This window comes from Ursus americanus, chromosome 2, assembly GCF_024610735.1.
Source record: "Ursus americanus isolate L20-20 chromosome 2, mUrsAme1.1.p, whole genome shotgun sequence".
Classification (NCBI taxonomy): domain Eukaryota; kingdom Metazoa; phylum Chordata; class Mammalia; order Carnivora; family Ursidae; genus Ursus; species Ursus americanus.
Window position 1 is genome coordinate 54278695 of NC_142128.1, and position 22228 is coordinate 54300922.

The window sequence follows — 22228 nt, forward strand, 5'->3', positions numbered from 1 at the left end:
GGTCTTGACCCTCCCACAACTTTACGTGCCTTTCCTATTACAGTGTGACTTCGGATTCCTTTTCACGCATCTGAGTCTACTTCACATGTTTTAATATCACAGGACAGCCTTCCAAAATGAGGAAACAATCGCCAAGCACACGGGCAACCAGCATGTTTTGACTCCTACGCCATTGCATTTCTCCATTAGGTCCCTTAACAACTCAGCTAGAAACAGGCGGCAGGTTTTCCCCCCACTCGGTGAGTAATTGTCGGCTTTCCCCCCACTCGGTGAGTAATTGTCGGCGCTGCAGTGACAGATGTGCGATATAGCAGCTTCTTCAGGAAAAAATTAACAGTTTGTCCAGCATGTCAGCTCGCTCTTTTTAGTGCTTGGGAGGTCTTGGCCCCATTATGGATGATTTAGAAATTGAGGCAAGCAAAGACCAGCTGCCTTTGCTGAAAGCCTTCGTCGGTCTCCCTCATCTGCATTCCAAGACTCACTCACATCCAGAAATTGGTGGAGCCCCTCTGGCCACAAGATGAGTGTGGGCTGACAATGCCTTGATTTGTTGAGAGAGAGAATAAATGGGTTTTTCAGAAGATGAGGAAATATCACCATTACTGGCCAATTTGCAGCATTTTATCTGTTCTTCAAACATGTCACTTTTGTTATTGTTGCATGGTAATTACATAGTGAAACGGAAAGAAAACAAATTCTGGTTACGTATTCAGATGGATTGCAAAATCATATAATCCTGATAAATGCCCATTTATGATACACATGGATGAAAGTTTCATTTTAATTTTGAATGGCTCGCTCGGCCATAAATGGGATACAGGATTAAATCCCAGAGAATCTGATTACATAAAAGCAAATAGTCTTTCCCTTCACTTCTTCAGATCAGGGAATTCAAGGGGGGACGGGAAAGCATTTTTGTAAACACGATTTTCCCAAGACAATACAAAAAGTGAATTCAGGATTGCGATCTCGAATGCGAACTTTCAGTGAAAGCAGGGAGTTATCTCGTCGTGAGGCTCATCGGTCAGTCAGTCCTGAGTGGGGCCTTTGCAGAAGGATTTGCAGCCCTGTGTTTTGAAGCTCAGTTTCCTGCTCACTTCTGCGATCTCGCCAAACATTTCGATGCTAGAAATCCAAGTGCTTTTCTTATGTCCTTTTTCTAAGAGTATTTCTCCCCCATTCCCAGGACCCATTATTGTAAATAAATGTTGCCAGTGGAAGTCTAGCTGGACATACTAATAATGCAAAGTGAGGAAATGTAAAGGAACAAGGGGGCCAGCACCCCAGGATTGCTACTTACGGTGTTGGTGTGTCAAGAATGAGTCTCTGCTTAGTGGGAACCCAGCAGAAGGCGTGTTCATGGTCCACTCATCAGATGAGTAGATGTTACCGTAAAACCGTTAAATGAGTGTCTAATACCTATTGGCTCCCAAGTCTGCTGTGACAGGGAAGGAGGGGGCACACCAGCTCTTAACGGCCTTGGCCCGGGGGAAACCCGTGTCACTTCTGCTCAGAATCCGTCAGCCAGAACTTGTCACATGGACCCAACTGGATTTCAAGGAAGCTGCAGAAACTCGGGGAGCACATGTGAGCACTCTTTCTGCCACATAATCTTAATAGGACATGTCCACACTATTAAATAGCAAAGTCGTATCTACCATATTTTATTGAATCTAAGATACCATCAATTTGAGATGTACCTGAATTTTATGTACTGTTAAGGAAGAAAACAAAACACTGACCTACTACGACCCGCCGCCCATGGCAAGATGATCCCAACCTCGGAAATACTAAACTGTGAAAATATGACAAAGCATGTTCATAAATAGCAAACGAATGGTGCCGAGAAACAACGCTAAGGAATGTCAGGGAAGGCCGCATGGATAGGCGGGATTAGACGGGCTCCTTGAAAGAAAGATACGGTTCATCTAGAAATAAGGGCTCGTAACTGCTGCTGTGTGTGATATAAATGGCACAGACACGGGCGTGATTCCAAGCTGGATTCCTGGCCCAGCCCTAGTGCCTTCTGTATGACTTGACGCTAATGCATGAGTTTCGGGCTTCTTTGCTGAAGTTTGAAATAATTATAGCAACCTCAGTTAGGAGGGTTAAATGTAATAATGTCCATAAAATACCCTAGTACAGCAACTGCCACATAGAAGGTGCTTTGAATTTGGTACATTTTTCTGTTTCCGATGAAGTGATAAATTGGGTTTTTTGTTTAAAAACAAAGGAGAGAAGGTTGGAGACAAGTATTAAGACATTTTGACTTTGCTAGCAGTTCCCAACAAGGACAGCAATACTCAACAATCCTCCTGATTTCATACCCGTTGATGACATATCCTTAATAATAAACTTCTGCCATGACTCCCAAGTATTAGCTTTTTAAAAATCCATTCAGGGTACCTGGGCGTCTCAGTCAGTTAAACGGCAGACTCTTAATTTCAGCTCAGGTCATGATCTCCATGCTGGATGTGGAGTCCGCTTGAGATTCTCTCTCTCCCTCTTCCTTTGCCCCTCCCCACCCCACTCCCTCTCCCTTCCTCTCTCTCTCTCAAAAAAATACATAAAAATCCATTCAACTAAAACCTATAAATGATAAAAATACAGAATTCAATCACCTGCACTCAATAATTTCTTACTAGCTGACTGAAAATCATTCAGGGACTAGTGACCATGCCTACCGAGGCCTTTGGAACCTACCACAGCTCTTGTTATGCTACTCGGCTCGCAGAACTGGGAGGCATAGAACCCACTGAGGATGTAGTATGTCCAGAACTCTAAGAAGAGCTAAGGCTTTGACAAGTGCCTCAGATAAGTTGCTTGCTTAAGATGCTTCATGGAAATTCTGTCTTTTCACAGGATCTTTTTGAGAATACATTCTGGAACAGGGCCTACCAAACTTCAGAGTCCGTAAGAATCTCCAGGGAGCACTTAAAACATGGAGGTTGTCAAACGGTACTCTCAAAAAGGCATCTGAGCATAAGTATGCCGTTGAGAAAGACTGTCCTGGAAGAACCAGATTGGGTCACCCCCAAACCTTGCTACATCGAAGCCCAGTCTCCTACGATGGACCCTACCCAGGTCATCAGCCCCAGCTCTCCCTTTCGGGAACTGTCCTCAATGCCACCACCCTCCCACCCTTTCCCAGAGGCAATTCCCAGGAATTGAAAATTAGGAGATTTAATTCTGCCCGTGGTGTGAATGATCTCTTGAATGGAGAAACAACGAACAGGGAACAGAGAAAGGCAGTATGTTAATGAGTTAAAGCATGGAGCAGAGGAGCCAGGAATGAAGATGAGAACAAAAACACTGGGTGTCTCCCACAGCCCTGGAGCCTGGTGTAAGGTGCTAGATGTCCTCTTCAAAAAAGACCAGGGGTCCATGCCAGGGAAGGTGGAGAGAAAACAACACTTTTCTGTAGGAGAATGTAACCTCTCTTTCCACAGGACTGGCCTTTTGGATTTGGGGGCAGAATACTTACCACGTAGGCCTAAACATCTTATTAGCAAACAGATAAATCAGAGGGCGAACCGTTCGCATTACACAAAGATTTTTCATGTTGTAAAAGAGCACAGGGTCCCTTTAGGTAGCATTTTCTCAAGTGCTTATTTACAGATCATTAAATACTTAACAGAGGGAAAAAGTAAAAGCTGAAGTGCTTAAGCCAGTATTTATTAAATATCCATCATAGATTCAGATAAAGCAAATCTAAAATCATAATGACAGTTAATTGTCCAGTTTTTAGATTTTTATGTTAGCAGACAGGAAGCTAAAATAGCAGCCTGTCCAGGTTAATACAGGACTCCTGAGCATTCTACCATGGTTATAATTCTTTTCTGAGGGCTTATCCTCAGTCCCAGAAGACACCCCTTTATCTTATAATAAATGTCCCTTTTTTGTACAAGTTAAGCTTTCTGTTATTTCCAGAGAGTACTCATTTTCTGCTGGATGTTGGCTAATATGTAAATGTATTATAAAACACCCAAAAGTACTCCCATGACTTGACCAACTGAATTTTCTCTGATTGTGCAATCATCGAAGAATTTATAGTTTTAAAGGCGCTATTACACCTTATAATGCTTTAATAAAGTTCCACCTTGTAGCAATGGAGTATTTTAAATGACTTGGCCTCATTTGCCTTTTCTTTTTTCAACTGAGCCCGACTCTTATCAAATTCTAAGCCAATGGTTCCTGTCTGTGGAAGAGGCCTATTACCGCAAAGGACTCTCAGAAGATTGAAAAAGAATTCTGAATATTAGTTACTTTACTTTTTAAATATGTTAATGGATATATAGCACAGAACATTTTTCTCTGAGCTGTTATACAATTTTTATGTGTCACAGAGTAAAGAGAGCATGGCGAATCTGTAAAATATGATTAGAAGCCACTTCCGGCAGCCTTTCCATCCCATCTTACAGCTACCTGGCAATCACGCTCCCAGGCTACTGAGTTCAGCTGGTTGTTGAGGAAAAATGGCGGTCACTGCTAAAATGGTTTCCCTTAAAATCAGCAACTGCCCTGTTTCCCCACCCAGCTCATCACCTGCCTCCAGCCTATCAGACAGGAGTTCCAGGACTCCCTCCATAGAGAGGAAGCAAACAAGCAAGCAAGCAAGGCGGGCAGAAAACAGAGAGCAATGCTACAGCAGAAGGAGCACTGGACCAGGGTTGGCGAACCTGGATTAAAATTAGGTGCACCTCTTACCTCTTCAGGACGCTCGCCTACCTGTTCTGGTTCTGTATCCAAATTTATAAGATGATGAGGTTGGGTAGGAAAAGGAATTGATATTTCTGAGTGTCTGCTCTGTGCTGGGGATTTCATACATAATTTCCCAGTGAACTTCACTGAAAGGTATGGCTACTTCTCATTGCTCTTTCTCAGTAATAAAGATTAGACAACACAACTTCATAATGTAGATGAACTGGGGGAAAATTGTGTTTCTAAACCAGCAGAAAGTCCAAATACTTAATATTTAAGGACACACAATGTTATTGTTTACAGGTAAATTACTAATAATTTCAATTCACATTGAAGAAAATTTTACTGAAACACGTAATACTCAAATCGGTGTTTGTCTGCAAATAGCATTTGTATGGTAGCAAGAGTTTTGAAAATTTTATTTTCCCTAAGTATTTTATTCCCCCGTAGTGTGTTTTGGATGTTAATTGACTGGATGAAAATATCATTGTGGTGAACAGGCATGCACTACCCAGCCCAAGTCTCAATGACCACAAATTCAAAATTTGTGGGGCCCATATAACTGAGATTTGATAATATCCTTTGATATATGTCTCATGATGTGTCCGGTTTCTGATCATACAGAATACCACTAACTTGACAAAATGACCTTGGTCAAGAGCCCATGATTTCCCAGAACAATGAAGAAGAAAGTGATGGTGTTTTCTTTTTTTTTTCTTTTAAAGAACTAGGGTCCAGGGTAATGACCTTAACCCCATATAGAGTTTGAAGCATTGGAACAAGTTCAGAAAAAATCAAGACAAATGACTAAAGGCTAAGGGGATTGACTTTAAGAAAAATATAGGCAATGAATAATGTCGACTTTGCTAAATAATGACCGCAGAGAAGGTTTAATAATCCCAAGAATATTTTAAAGACACAAACATCAGAAGGAATAGAATTATTTCAGGAATTACCCTTTTGTTCTAGAATGAGAGAAGTATAGATGGATTGGTTTAAATTTTTTTTAAATGATGTTTGAGTAAAAGGAAACCAACGTGTCTATTTTAATGGAAACATTAGAGTAATCAAAGGAAGAACTCTTATGACATCTCATTCTGAATTAACTGAAGCCCTTTGTGAATCCATTGAAGGCAACGATTCAGCCCAGCTCAGGGATGATGGGCAGAAATAGTCTAACATCCCTGAGAATCTCATCTCCTGTCTGCACTACCAAACCATCTCGGCAGTTAGGTTGTTAAACTGAAAAGGTTTTTGGTGTATCTTCTCACTGGGCACAGGCATTCTGTCCATTCTTTTGCTGATGAGTAGCATAGGGTTTTGCTGTGACCCTTTCTGGGTCTATTCTTTAATCTGACTTTTGCAGCTGTGAAAATAACCAAAGTACCTCACAGGTCATTAGGCTAGGTAAACTGCTCATTACGGACTGAAATGAGACCAATGATAGTCATATTCTGCCAATGCAGACTGGGTCTACTTCCTACCATCTAATTAAGTGACACTTGCAAAGTATTTATGGAGCGTCTACCATATGCTTATCACTGAGCTGGTCACCGTGAGGATTCATAAGAATTTCATCGTGTACTCACTGCCCACAAGAGACTTAGGATCTTTTTAGAGACATCCAACATATATTCAGGAATAATACTTAAATATTTTATAATGAGACTGGCATAGGTGCTCGCCAGTGAGAGTGGCTGCCCATCCTATCTGAACGGATGCCAGCTACAAATAATTGATATGGTGTAATGGTGTGTGTTGGTGAATACCAGCCCGACTTAACATCTGATTATTTTTTAAGTTGGAGGGAAAAAAACTACACCTAAAATGAAACATTGAATATAATCATATGCCAATACACATGATGGAACAACAATGCTGTATGTGCTGCCCTTCCCCATCCATGGTGGACAATATTGATCAATAATTGTGTTCCTTCACGATGAACCCAGGTGTAGTCCTTGGCAGTCAAAGGCAATCAAAGTTAACGCGTGTGACAAAATCCATTTCCAATCCCTTACAGACGCTGTAAGCGGTGGTCACAGAAGGGGGAAAATGTCAAGACACCTAATCATACAAACCTCCAATGAAACTTTCTTGATACTCTTCAGGAACTTCTTGTTTACCCTTCATCAAGTGAATCTCCCTTTTTACAAATGCTCGCATATTGGTTTTTCCCATCCCCTTTCCTTGCCTATGCCCTTCCTCTTATCTGGTGAAAGAGATTTCCCAGGAATCTCTGTACATTTAGAATCAGGTTAAACCTCATCTCTTGGGGCGCCTGGGTGGCACAGCGGTTAAAGCGTCTGCCTTCGGCTCAGGGCGTGATCCCGGCGTTACGGAATCAAGCCCCACATCAGGCTCTTCCGCTATGAGCCTGCTTCTTTCTCTCCCGCTCCCCCTGCTTGTGTTGCCTCTCTCGCTGGCTGTCTCTATCTCTGTCGAATAAATAAATAAAATCTTAAAAAAAAAAAAAAAAAAACTCATCTCTTGCTACAAATCTTACCCTAATAATTTTTATACACCTTTTTAAAGCACTGATTAGCACAGGTAAAATAATATTTTTAACTTTCTTTGAGGCAAGGACTAGGATTATTTTTTAATAGCACTCTCATCATTTACTTTGTATCTATCTTCTAACCTTATTTTTATTTTAAGCTCCTTGGCCCAGAGAGTATATATTCACTTTTAGCGACACTGTACACAATGATAATCGACCCATAACTGAAATTTAGCTGACCAAATCAATGAATGAACGAAAAACAAAATTCTACAGGTCCAAAGGCTATATGCAAAAATTAGGGATGTTTAAAATTGCCTCACATTTTTGAGAATGCCCAAAGCCGAAGAGATGTTTGCACCATTTTATTTAAGATAAAATACCTTTGCAAGCAAATGCAGTAGGAACTAGTGGAGATATTTCACACAGGGCTGCCTCCGGCCAAATCTCTTAACTAAGAGGAAAAGTTCACAGAAATCTGGAAACAAAATGCCGCCAGAGGTGACAAGACAACATTCACTCGCTTCCCTCCAGTGAGTGTAATTTCTTAGTGAGGCCAGCTGGCGGTTTACAAACCCAAGCTTACCTGGGGTCAAACCTGCTGGTAACTAACTGTGTTGTTCTGATTTAGAAATAAAGGATTGACTCCGAGGTGTCTATAAAATCATTCTGCAGGATGATCAATCCCAACTTCAACACCAGAATGAGAGGTAAACCGTCGCTCAGGCTGCTGTTGGAGCGCGTGCTTAGCTCAGGCTGCGGGCTGGGGCTGGGGCTGGGGTGGAGGTCACCGGGCAGCCTCCGGGACGGGCTTAGCGCACGCTGGCTGCGCTTGCTCCCCGCTGCCCGCGGAGGCTGCCCCCGTCTCGGGCCCTGTGTGAATGAATGGCCCATAAGTCCACAAAGTGGTTTTTTTGAAATCTGAATAAGAGCTCAGCTATCATCTCCAAAATTGTGGCTTATCAAGTAGGAATTATGAAGAGATCCTGTTTTTCACTTTGTTTTATTGGCAAGCCTCCTCCGCGGCGCGGACTCGCCGTAATAAGCCGTCATCGGATACAATTGTTTTGGAATATGGTCTCCGTGTTTGATTGCAGGGTCTGCAGCCTCCAGACAGTAGGAATGCAATGCTTAAGCTTCCTCACTTATTGCCTGCTGCTGTACAAATATAGGATCTGGCAATTTCGCCTAAAGCCTTCGTCTCTCGCTATATACACCCACTCTGGGAGGTACTGGGAATGCAACTTTCCACGGGCTCTGAGACAAGAGGAGGCCCGTAAAGCCGAAATCAGAGCCAAGGTATGGGTCTGCCTCATGCATAATCAACCCACAAAACACAGTCTGACGGACCCCTTGCTCCAGTTGAACCTTGGCCTCCCCACCACTGAAATAAAAAATAAAATAAGCAACAGCCAAATCCTCATAAATGCTGAAAAGAAGCAGCTGGTAGCGAAAGACCACTTTAATAATAGGAATAAAAACAAAGCCGAAGCTAGGCACAAAAAGGCTTATATCCGGAAGGAAAAAAAGAATTAACGTGAAGAAAGGGTTCAAAGCCACTTCTGTATCATGCATCCCGGTAGCAGAGGAGAAAGAGAAACTTCAAAATCAGAAACGATTCTGACACTCCCCAGATCATAGAAAACAAGGTATCTTTTAAATCCCTATGTTAACACACTCCGCCAGGATAGGGTTAGGGTCATTTCCATTTCCTCCCTCAGTAGAGGAAATCACCAATAAAAACCATGATGATGGCACCGTCTTCTGGATGTAGGCACACCCGCGCTGACCCTGCCTGGCCCCTGAGTCCTCATTGAATTTTGTTAATGAAAATGCTCTCCTATTAACCGCATTCCTAAGTCCTTTATAATTCAGCAATTTGTCTATTTAGTGAGCCAAGGCCACTTTTACGGAACATCGATTACCCGAGATTTGAATACATGTGTGATGTGAACAATGATTGGTAAAATTTGGTATATTTCTAAAACTGCGTGGGCAACATTTAGAGCTATCAGTGTAAAACCTGCCAGTATTTGGAAATTTTGAGAGACGTCAGCTAACTTTGTGTCCTTTTTGCCCTCACAGGATGGTCAACCCAATCAGGAAAGATGAGGGTACGATTTGGGATGCAACACGGTATTCTAGAAAAAGCGTCAGTTCACGGGCAGTGTCCTGGCCTCAGCACACTGCGTTGTCCTGGGTGGAGTCAGTCTTTGGAAGCCTCTATTTGCTCCTTTTTCTGCTCTTGCTTTCTGTAGAGGCTGCTTTTAGGCAACCAACTGGAGTAATGAAAGCTGAGTAAGGTAGAAAAGCCCACAGGGGCCACCGACTGAATACAGACATGGCTATCAGGGGACCCACCTCAAAATATCAATAAGCCCTAGCTGACCAATGGGCTACTTATGTCCAGGCACAGGTACCAAAAAAGGACAATTCCATGTGTTCCCAAACCCCCTCACCTCCCCTGCACTTAGCTACAGCCCCCCACGCTGCCTGGGCAGCCAGTTGCTCCTTGGCTGTCCCTCTCTCACCCTCGGCTCCTTTACGTTGTATTCAGTAAACAGTTTCCTTTGTTCTGCCTGGGGGGAATTCTTTCCCCTCCTGAGCCCTAGGCCTCCACCCTATGGGGTCGCCCTGCACTTCCTAAAAGGGTTGTAAGGAAAACCAAATCAAACGGCGTCACGTAAAAACACTTTGAAAATGGAAATGTTATGTAACTCTGTACAGAGAGTTTACGAGGAGTGTCCAGAAGTTTTCCATAAAACTATAGATGTTCAAAAATTAAAGATACCTGCTGGTAGATTAGTTCTTCCACTGAACTTTAAAGAAAATTAAGCCTTCCCTACACAGGGGTAGAAGTAGATATTGTAGGTGGAGGGAATAGAGTGTAAATGGAGGTGGGAAAATGCATACGTGGTTTATTAAAATTTAGAAGGTCATCTCGTCCGCGGAGAGCATGGGACAGATAGTATTAAGAAAATTGTTGTTTTTGGTGTCTATGTTTTAAATGGCCAAATTTCCCATCCTTTCCTTTCAAATGTTAGTTACAGCGATACTAACAACTCATACACCACGTGTCACATCTAAATGGGTAAATATTTACAGCTCAATCTGTATTTTAGCTTTTTTTACACAATGCTCCCCATAGAACGGTTAACATCAACCAAAAAAAAAAAAAATTCAAAATAGTTTCCCAATTTCCTTTGCTGTTCTTTGCTATAATGGCTGATTTTTTATGTTAATGTTTCTATTGTTTTAATATTCTTGCTTTTCTCATTCATATTCTAAGGGATTATTGTTAGTGCCGACTCACTTGATTTATCCTTTAGAGAAAGCACTCGTTGGAAAAGTCAGCACGGGATATTAAATGATGATTGCCGCAATGAGTTCCTTCTCAACATCTGCAAAGACAATTTTGCCTTTTCTTCTTCCACTTAACTCTACACGAGAGATCTTAAATGTACTTCAGTAGGCTTCATATCTGCTCACAGAACCTCATCCTAAAATCTAAGACGTTTAAAAACAGTCGTGTTCCTAATGCTTCGTTTTCTTGGTCAAAGTAAAATACGCACAGATGTACCAAGGTAGCCTGGAAGTATGGTACATGCCATCTTTCCCTAAAATCCTAGTCAATACCATATAATTAAAATATCTCTCTTCCTTTTCATATTATTTTTATATTAATAGAGAGCTTTGTAATGTACCCACTGTTCTCAATTCTAGAGAATATTTATTTCTTCTTGACAATTGAATCATGAAAATAAAAGCAAGAAAGTGTGTTGAAAAGTGCTCTTTTAACATGAACTTTCGGGGCCCCCTGGGTGGCACAGTCGGTTGGGTGTCCGACTTGGCTTTGGCTCAGGTCATGATCTCAAGGGCATGACATTAAGCCCTAGGTTGATCTCAGTGCTCAGTGGAGAATCTGCTTAAGACTCTCTCTCCCTCTCCTCCACCTCCCTGCCTCATCTCTAAAATAAATAAATAAATCTTTTGGGCCTCTGGGTGGCTCAGTCATTAAGCGTCTGCCTTCAGCTCAGGTCATGATCCCAGGGTCCTGGGATCAAGCCCTGCGTCGGGCTCCCTGCTTCTCCCTCTCCCACTCCCCCTGCTTGTGTTCCCTCTCTCGATGGCTGTCTCTCTCTGTGTCAAATAAATAAATAAAATCTTTTTTAAAAATTTAAAAAATTATAAATAAATCTTTTTTAAATAAATATATAAAATGAACTTTCAAGTTCTTGAAGCCCTCATCCAAATGGAAATACTTACATTAGAAATACTATGTGACAGCTCCAACTGTATTTTTAATGTGTATATTGTAGAGTTAATTCTTAACAGTTGGCTGGGGCTTCCTAACATTGAGGCTATAGCAGATAGGATCATTCTAAATTAAAAATGACATCTCAAGAGAGAATGCAGTATAAACAAAAAATTATTTTATTTTTTCTTTAGAAGAGACATTACCATGGCCAGCAAACAGCTCAAAATGTTGTATTCCGTGTTTCTTTTTGTCACCTTCGTGATAGTATCTGCTATTTTATTTGATGCTGACATTGTTGCTGGGTGAACGGGGGAGACCCCAGCCCTGGGGCCTTGATCCAGCCAGACTTGATGGAGTTGCTAAAGCTTCTTGGTCTTGTCATGAGAAAGAATTCAAGGATAGACATTTAGCACAGCTGAAAAGTAACAGAAGCAGCAAAGTGTATTAAAGCAAAAGGTACACTTTCAAGAGATGACAGCAGGCAAGGGGGGGCGGGGCTCGAGCTTTGTACCTTGAGGGTTGGCTTCTATCTTTTATTGACGGTCGTTGACTAGGGGACAGAATATTCATTACTTGGGGCAGGTCTAACGGTCTGGAATATGCAGATAATGGCTTCCTCCAGTTGGTCCTTCCTTAGTCATTAAATAGTCTAAAGAAATTATTAACTCTTTGTCCCTTACAAGGAGGACAGACACTGTTTGCATTATGAGGCCTGTGTAAAGTTGGGGGTGGGGGAGGGTGCAGGTCCTAGCAGGAATAGAGGCAGGAAAGAGAGAAAAAAGCAGATTTTTAGGGAGTCCTTCAAGTTTCCCAATCTCAATAGCAGAGAGTTGTCACAGCGTGTTCTAGGTTTGGAAGGACAAATTGTCTGGTAAGAGTGGAATGGAGGGATTTGGGGAACAGTAGCATAAGATGGTGGAGATCAAGTGAGACCAGACAGAGAAAAACTACGTCTACCATTCTGAGAGGACTAGATTTCATCCTCTAATCTGTAGATAGTAGGGAGCGAGAGTCAATAAAGCTTCTCAAGCAGAGGGTGAAGGCTAACACAGTGAGGATCAGAACTGCGGGAATGACTTAACGCTTAGAAAACACATACTCTATTCAAGGCATCATGCTCCATGCTCCATGCATTGTAATATGACTCATCCCTATGATGACTCCCCACAACAGTATTCTATGGTTAGTACTGCAATGTTTCTATTTTACAGATAGGAAAACTGAGGCATGGAAAATTGAAATAAACTGCCAAAGGCCACTATAAATCATAGAGCTATGATTTAAACCCAACAGACTGGTGCCCGCACTCCTCACCACTAGACCATAATGCATCACCACACTCTTGTTTTTAAACAAACCTGGCAGTCGTCTGGAGGATAGATTGAATGCAAAAGAGAATGACCACATTTAAGAGACTACGCATTCATTCAATAAATATATAAAGTACGTACAGTCAGTGGATCTCTAATTTAAATGCTGGAGCTAACAGCAGTAGAAAAATAACGTCCTTCTTTTCCTGGAGCTGTTATTATAGAACAGTCTAAAAATGGGAAGTGTCTAAATTAAGTTAGAGATAATGTTAGATCAAGAAGAGGAAACCAGGGGCGCCTGGGTGGCACAGCGGTTAAGCATCTGCCTTCGGCTCAGGGCGTGATCCCGGCGTTATGGGATCGAGCCCCACATCAGGCTCCTCTGCTATGAGCCTGCTTCTTCCTCCCCCACTCCCCCTGCTTGTGTTCCCTCTCTCGCTGGCTGTCTGTCTCTGTCAAATAAATAAATAAAATCTTTAAAAAAAAAAAAAAAGAAGAAGAAGAAGAGGAAACCAAATCAGAAAGTATTTAGGACCATGAATGGACCAGCGTTGGTGACATATGAAAAGTAGGTGAAGCCAGAGAGTTGGAAATACAAGAAGAATCTGAGTTTCTAAATTGGGCATTGGTTGGGTAGCCATGCAAGATCAGTTTGAGAAGACAGAGAATTTCAGACATGTTGAAATGAAGGTAACTTTCGAACATCCAAATGGGAATATAGATCGAGGAGGCCTTTTCAAATATTTCTGAGTAAATAATTTAAAATGGTTTTCTCACAATTTTATACCCACTCTTGCCAATATAGGGAGTTCTAAGATTATAATGCACACATTATAATACTAAACACATGCCTATTAAGTGTTATTAAGGTCAAGAACAGGTCCAGGCACTGGAGACCCCGTGCTGAGCAGCATAGACCTGGCCCCTGGCTTCCAGCTCCAGATTAAGCACATGCATCCTAAATTGTGTAGAAGATAGGAGCTTCTTAAGGGAAACAGAAGCCTAAGATCAAGATAGCCTCGCTGGTAGTTGTGGAAATGCAAATCCAAACAAGGAGGTACCATTATTTATCCATCAGATAAATGGAGAACTAGTAATGCCCAGTGCTGGCAAATATCAGGGGAAACAGGCTTTCTCCTACACTGTAAGTGAATGGCTATAACATTTTTGGAAGGTAATATGCCAATGTCTTCTAAAATTCAAAATGGGCAAATTTCACATCTGGGATACAAAAGCAATGGTACATATTAATATAAGTACAAAGGTGCATTGCAAAATTGTTTGTAAAAGCATAAACTGGTTTAAACTTGAATACCCTTCAACTGAATAAATTTTCAGATATGTCATTTAATACTAAGTATCTCTTGAATTTAATATAAGGATGTATGTGTTTGGGTTTTGAAAGGCAGGCATGATATATTGAGTGAACGAAGCACTTACACAGAATAATATTCCTATTAGAAGCTTAGTTGGGTTTTATGAAGACTTTGTGTGTATATATATTTGAGTGAACATGGGGGAAATACAAAAGGAGGCTGGTTCCCCCATTATCTCAGGTGGGTCCAACTAGAAAGAGGGTGAGACACTATTGACTTGTTTGTTTTTTTCATAAATGACTTACTAACTTTGTAACCTAAAACACATTTCAAAAAAAGAAAGAAGAGAAAACCCATCATAGTTTTTAAATAACAATTAATCTGATGGCTCCAAGAAAAAAACTTGGAGGACTAAAATGGGATCAAAGAACCTGTCCTACTGTAATTAGCAAAAATGTTCTTTAGTATATGTGTGTGTGTATATATATATATATATAGTATATATATAAATATATATATTTAGCATCCAGTATATATATATTCAGTATTTAGTACATATATATATATCTGGAGTCCTCATGAAAACATTTGCATACTATACAATACAAAAAAGTAAAAGGCAATCTGAGGCTTTTAACTTGTGATGTTTCATATTCTATTGCTTATATTATGCCTGGCACAAATATCTAACAAAAAATTTTAGAAGAGTAGCAATTAACTAAGTGGGCAAACGTCATCATTTAAATATGCACCTCTACTATTGACAGGTTTGATTTTTTAAAATAACATGTTCCTCTAATAGAAAAGGCATGACACCATCATGGAGAAAAAACTCAGAAATACAGAAAAACACAAAGAAGAACACAAAAATCTCCTGCATCCGATTCTCTACGTACATTTTTTTTGACAGCATAGAATATATCCTTCCAGAAAGCATCCAGACCTCCATCTATCTATCATCTAATTTGTTGTACATCATTTTTTAAATAAAAAGCTCACATACAGTTTCATAAGATGCTTTTTTATTTCACTCGAGAATATCAGGAGTGTTTTCTTGTGTCTCCTACAGTATTATTTTTACTGGCCACAGAACATCCCTTTGGGTCCATGTATAGTAGCTTATTCAGCTAGTTTTCTTTTTTTTTTTTTTAAAGATTTTATGTATTTATTTGACAGAGAGAGAGACAGCCAGCGAGAGAGGGAACACAAGCAGCGGGAGTGGGAGAGGAAGAAGCAGGCTCCCAGCGGAGGAGCCCGATGTGGGGCTCGATCCCAGAATGCCGGGATCACGCCCTGAGCTGAAGGCAGAAGCTTAATGACTGCGCTACCCAGGCGCCCCTCAGCTTGTTTTCTATGACTAGATATTTGGGCTGGTACGTTTTAGTAGAAACAAAATAGGCATAGCACTTTCTACCCAAATTTTTGGTAATGCTTTTTAACATAGTTTTGTGATTACTTTTTCATTTTAAAGATAAACGTAAATTTTCTTAGTGGATTTAAGATTGTGTTTGGTAAGGGTGCCTCAAGCTTAAAAGGATGTTGGCAACTCCTGAGTCCTACACAAGGCAAAACAAATGGATACAGATGGTATGTGGGGACTGGGTCTCCAGGGATTCCAGAGGGCAAAGTCGTTGGAACTTTACCAAGACCTACACCACCACACTGTGACCTGGGGCAAAGATGCCACAAGACCTTATAGCTAGTTCTTCATTTTCCAGTGGACTTGCATGAAATGATGATAATTATTGATCCAACAAACTATAATAGCTTTCCCCAAGGACTGTGGTGCAAATGTGTACTTAGGGACTCTTAAATACTGCTTATTAATGGCTTGACAGGCCTAACGGCTGTGAAGGAGCCATTAAAGACCACGGTGTAAATCCTTTTGAGTTCTTACTTCTTAGACCCAGCCTGTGGGAGACTGTCCCACGTGCACTGAATCGGGCTGCTCGGAGTAGCAAGTGTTGCTCTAACTTCTGAAAGGTACATCCATAGTATCCAGAACAAACTGGCGATTTCCCCTAAAGTTCCACTTTTCTCCATTTAACATAATGTATTTAATTCATTCTCTTAGACACATAAAAATAGCACGTACATTTCCTGAGGAACTCTATCTCTAATTTTTCTAATCCATTTCTATAGATTTTAGAACTAGAGGGAAAAGAGTTGGATACATAATGCATCGTCTTTACAATGACTGGGATGAAGTCTGAAATACGTATGTCTGCAATTTTTACCTAGTTAGATAGTTCATTATTGATTGCCAACTGTATCAACATAGCCCAACCGGCAAGAATCAAAACTTTTCATCCTCATCCTCAATTCTGGAGGCTTTATGAGCTAGGGTCTATCATCGCTGACCCATTTTCCACGACTCCCCAAAGAACACTGCAAGAGCGACCCGCTGAGCACCCTTCTGCTTGGGCCACGCAAAGTGCTCAAGTCAAGCACGCATTTCTCTCATAACCAAGTTCCGCGGAGACACTTAGGGAGGCCAAATTGCCACGTTTTGCCAGCACAGAGCTCATTTTGAGTTATCTTCTTTGTTTTACAAATCTAGTCTGGAGGGCTGAACGTCCCAGGCCTGTGATACGTTGCCGGAGGAGCCCACAAGGGTTTCAATTGCATCTTTTCAATGCGTTCTGGCACCGCAGCCTGAAGCCAAGACTTGTTTTTTAACTGGCAACCTGCCTCCCACTGACGGAGGAAGCAGATTGCCTCTTTGCTGAATACTCAGACAAGGTACTGATATAACAACAGTGGACAAGCAGCTGGGAGCGGGGCTGTCAGCCTGTCACACACTGACAAATCTGTTGTTCATATTCAGGCAGGATGCGAGTGTTTGCTGGCCATCAGGCTCATCTATCTGGCGCGGGCCGGGTGCCCCAGCCTCTCCCCTACGCGCGCGCCGCTGGACCCAACGCTGTTATTACCTCTTCCTGAAGGATCTCAACTAAACAACTCATTTGCTTTTTTATGATGGGGCCTGGCAAATGAGACAAGTAAGATAGCCTGCTCAATTTTTGTTTCTCGCTCTTCGTTCCGCACACCAAGACAGCCTGGATTGCCACTTCATGTCACATACATAAAATCATCATTCTAAATGGCTCCGCACAGCTCTTCTGCAAATCCACGGAGCAGAAGGAAGGGCAAATGTAAGAAATATTAAATTAAAGTGCTGCTGTTTGAGCGGGAAAAAATCATTTGAACACAACGTGGGATGAGTTCTTTTGTTTTGTTTTTAGGTTTCCTTTTTTTTTTTTTTTTTTGTCTTTTATTTTTCAGGCAGTGCTGACTTTCAGAATGATCTCTAACAAATTTCCCCTAGAGCCACAGAATTTGTAACGCTCAGACTCTCACTCTCTCTGCAGATTCATTTTAGGCTGAATGTGAAGCCCACCTGAGACTAAATTTACAATTCCCTGGCCAAACCATATCTGTATTTATATGGGCCTTGGTAAATCAATGAAATATATTTTCTTTTTTAAATGTAGGCGTGTAGGGGAATTTAAAAGCGGCTGAAGCTATATCCCGGAGTTTCGGATATGATGCCATTTACCGTTTGTTGGTCCTTACCTGGAAAATTTAAAACCAAAATTCTGGCTATGGATTATTGATTTGTATCAGTTAAATAATGTGTGTGTGTGTGTATATATATATATATATATATATATATATATATATATATATATATTTCATTTATCAGATTTTTTTTAGTTTCCATGGTCAGCCTAAGAGCTCTTTCTTCTGAGGAAGTATTTTGTGCAGTACTTCAGATCGTCTGATTCATAACACCCACAGAAATGTGTACTAACTCAAAAAGGCAAAACAACATATTAAGCGAAAGGCAAAAAATGATGCTGAGCTGCCGTATTAACATTTTAGCATGAAAGAATTTCATATTCCTATTGTTATCAGCAATATACCACTGCAGTTTGCAATTTTAATTTTCAAAGTAAGAAGTAGTTAAGACAATAAGAATATTTATGATTTATTGAATTCTCACTCTTTATTAGAATTTTCCTTTGCTGTGTTAATATTTGTTAGGAGAAAGGTATCTATTACTTTTGTAATTGGTAGAAGAGTAAAGGAAAACAGCTAACAGTGCAAATGAAAAGCCCCAAAGAATAGTTTTCTTCTTTTGTTCACCACCTCCAATGCCTAATTACGACTACATAATTATTCCCATATAAACACAGAAATTAAGGAGTGATATTTACTACTGATTTCCCAAAATTCTTTAAAGTACATGAACTTTCAAGGGTTGCAAAGGAAGTAAATTATTGTGGTAAAACTACTATTTGAAGGGAATAAATTAAAATTAATTATATATACATATGAGGAAAAAGATGTATCGTGTAATGGTCTATTACTTAGGAAATGCAACTGCTATTTCTGTAGTAGCATAATGTGAATGTTCTCTTAACCAGGGAAATATTTTCAATTCCTAGAAATATTATTATTCCCTCAATTTACCCTGGTTTAAAGTATAACATAGCTTTAAGCAAGTATTTTACTCTGTTACAATATGTTTCCCACATTTTTATGGGTCTGAATGAGAAGAAAAGTGAAAATACGCTCTGTTTAAACCAGTAGTGCAGAAAAAATATGAAGGATTGATTCATACTTTGGAAATGAATTTATCCTAATAGAAAATAAACCAAAAATATTCAAGAGGGCCAAATAACTTATGTCAAGTTTAATAATATCCACATTAACTCCTCTATATATTCTCAAGTTTTAGGAATGTGCCTATTTTTTAATACAATAATGATGTGTTCCCCATCCTCTTAAGATTTCTGGGTGTTCTTTATTCTGTCCCGAGACTCCAGTGATTTTTGATTGACAGAAAGATTACCTAATAAACCTTCACGACAAACGAATTAATCACTTTGAATACAACACTAAAATGGCGGGCATAAAAAAGCAAATGAGATGGGTGTTGAAGACCATTTTCAAATGACCTTAGTGAAAAGCTAAGTACAGACTTAATTTTTCTTTCCTCCTCTCTTCTTCATGTTCACAGGAATGGGTTCAAATGCACGCTTTCATCCCCTTCTCTCCACGCCTGCCTCCCAACAAACACGTCGTTTCTGTGAACGAATCGGGACCAAGAATCAACAAGTATCTGCTGGGCTCTGGGATGAGAGTACAGTTACAGTTATAAAATGTCAAGGTCTCATGTAACCATCTAGACCCCCTCCCCGCCCTGGCCCATCTCAACCTCTCCAGCACTCTGTCCCTATCACTGTAACAGCATAATGACTTTTTATATGTCTGTGGGCTCCTTCCAGAAACATCTTTTATTCATTTCTTTATCCTCCACACGTGGCATAATATCTGGCACTCAATACTTGTAATAAATGCACGCTGCCTAGAACAAAAGATGGTGGTTTTCAGTTATCTCTTCGACTTGAAATGATGATTTCTCTGCATTTTCATGCCCATTCGATAAAGTCAAAAGGTGTATGGTCTATTTTGGCTAGAAAGACAATGGTCCTTAATAGAATCAAGATCCCTTGTTCAATGTTGTTTGTTCGTTTGTGTTTTCAAGAAGAGAAAAGGAAATAAAAGAAGAAATATCTTGGTCTGTCCTGACGACTAAGCCAACTTAACGTTACACACCTGATCCTGGAAGATTGAGTCATGCTAGTTTTGTCACTTTCATTTGTGTCTGATTTGGTGACAGAGGACCCTCTTGGGCTTTTCCCCTCACTATATATGCATCACCACTAACATTTCCATTACTCTGGTCCCACCAATCTCTGGGATTAACAGCTCAGTTAAAGGGGAAAATATTTTCTTAGTATAAAGCAGAGGTTTCTTAAATCCACTCAAGGCATATCTCTCACCAAGTCTCTGGTCCACTTTTCCTTTGCTGTTTATCTCAAAAGGAACAGACACAGTCCTCCAGAAATCTACCTTATTTGCTACCATCTCCACTCCAACTGACTCCCACACACAGAGAAGGCCTCCATCTTTTGTACTCTCTGCCTGATGCCATCAAAGTACTAGAGGTGGTGGTCTGCGACCCTGCAGGACCAAGCCAGCATTTTGTACATTCTCTCTGTTCCCACTTGCAACAAGTAGATTCTCGTGCTTTATCTGAGATTCCTCTTTGAAACCACAGGCCTAAAAATAAATAAGGACAAAAAATCAACAGGGGAGGGTCCAAAGAAACACCACACTTGTAATTTATCACTTTGGAAGGGCTCTACCCACCCCCAGCTCTCTCCTGAGTTGGCCCCTCTCAGCCTCCCAGTGTTGCCTGTGGTAGCTTTTGTCTGCTGTTCTCGTTCATGGCTGGCTGCCTGTGCTGGATGAGCGGGTCCTGGGATCTGTCTGTTGAACTCCAAACACAGACATCCCTCGGAACAGACAAGCTGTGGCTTCCTGGGATACTAATGAGCCCCCAGCTATTTACTACATCTTCCCATTCCCATCCCCTCCCCCTCTTTCTGCCTCTGGCCTCCCTTCCTGCCCCCACCCCCAGGCCAGCCCTGCCCCTTCAGCTCCCTCTCCTCCCTGCTTTTATCCTGGCAGCTCAGAGACAGAGAGGGAGAGAGGAATTATTTATTGTGCTTCTGTTTAAAATGAAAGGCTTTTACATTTTAATGAGCACTAAATAGGTGCGAGGAAATATTGTTCATTAGCTGTAATCTACGGAATTGCTTGAGTGAACTTCCTTTGGAGGCTGCTTTAAACGGTTCACTCAAGTAAAGCAGTTTGTATGGTAATTAAGGGAGCATTTTTCTGTCAACATCTGTGCTGCTATTTATAACAGGGGAGGTAGCTCGCAGCCACACCGGAAGAGCAGCCAGGGGTAGGTGCGGGGGTGGGGGGGGGACGCAGGTGGGGTGGGGCCGCCGCTGTGGTTGGTCGTGGCTCAACTATTTCTTCTTGGCACCTTTACAACCACGACAAGCTCCTTTTTCTTGCTTTCCTTCCACTCAATGTCTAATAATTCTTTTTTAAAAAATCCTTCCCCCCTCTTCCCAGCTAGAAGAATTATCTCTCTGACATCTCTTCATGAATCACGTCCCTCACTTGGCAGCCCAGGCTGGGAGAGTCAAGCTGCTTTGGAGGAGCAAGTGGTCTTCAGCTTTGTCAGATGGTTTCTTTCTGTGTGTCACCCATTTTTCTCTGGATTCCGCCTTCCGCACACTTACCGTGGCCCCAAGATACCCGGATCAGAACTTTGGAATTCAAGGCAGGCAGAGTGCACTGGAAGACGAAGAACTAAATTGGGTATTTCAAATGCCTGCTCTTGTAGGGAACCAGCCATCTCTCTACAACACACGATGTACAGTCCGATTTGATGTTTCCCTTAAGTGACTTGGAGGACTATCTGTCTTCCCCCGAACTAAAGGAGGGCTTGGCTCAGCACACCCTCAGACTAGAGAGACCCAGGGGAGGGTACCAATCTGGTAAGTTCCAGGGACAGGCAACTAGGGCCAAAGAGGTTTGTTAAGAAGGTGGTCGGGCTTTGGGGAGGCCAAGACCGGGAGAAGGAGCAGGCAAGCAACAGAGGCAAAGAGCCTGGAGAAGGGCAGGCAATGGGAGCTGGTGATCCTGCAGTGAGGGCTGGGGTTGGGCCGTGCTCCAACATTTGAAGGGATTACAGAGCAAGTCAGAACCACAACCCTGAGTGAAGTGGGAATTACTGAACATAAAGTTAAAGCAGAAATCTTTGTGTGGGGAATAAGACAAAGACTCTGTTCTTGGGTCCAGTGACCTATGAGGTCTGAGCAAATCCAGCAGCCATCCTAACTGGGTATGCTACCCTTGAACAAATGACAGGACTTTTTAAAATCTTCTCCGACTAAAGGCAGAACTATTCGAAAATTCTCAAAAAGAGCACTTACTTTTTCTAGCTGTGAAAGTTATAGCAACACAGGGACCAGGGGTCAAGCAGATCTTAGCCACTGAAGGAAGATCATTTACCCATTTACCAACTAGATTGGGATTCTCAAATGCAAGGAAAATTTCTATTCGGCTCTCTTTGTCTTTCTTTCTTTCTTTCTTTCTTTCTTTCTTTCTTTCTTTCTTTCTTTCTTTCTTTCTTTCTTTCCTTCCTTCCTTCCTTCCTTCCTTCCTTCCTTCCTTCCTTCCTTCCTTCCTTCCTTCTTTCTTTCTTTCTTTC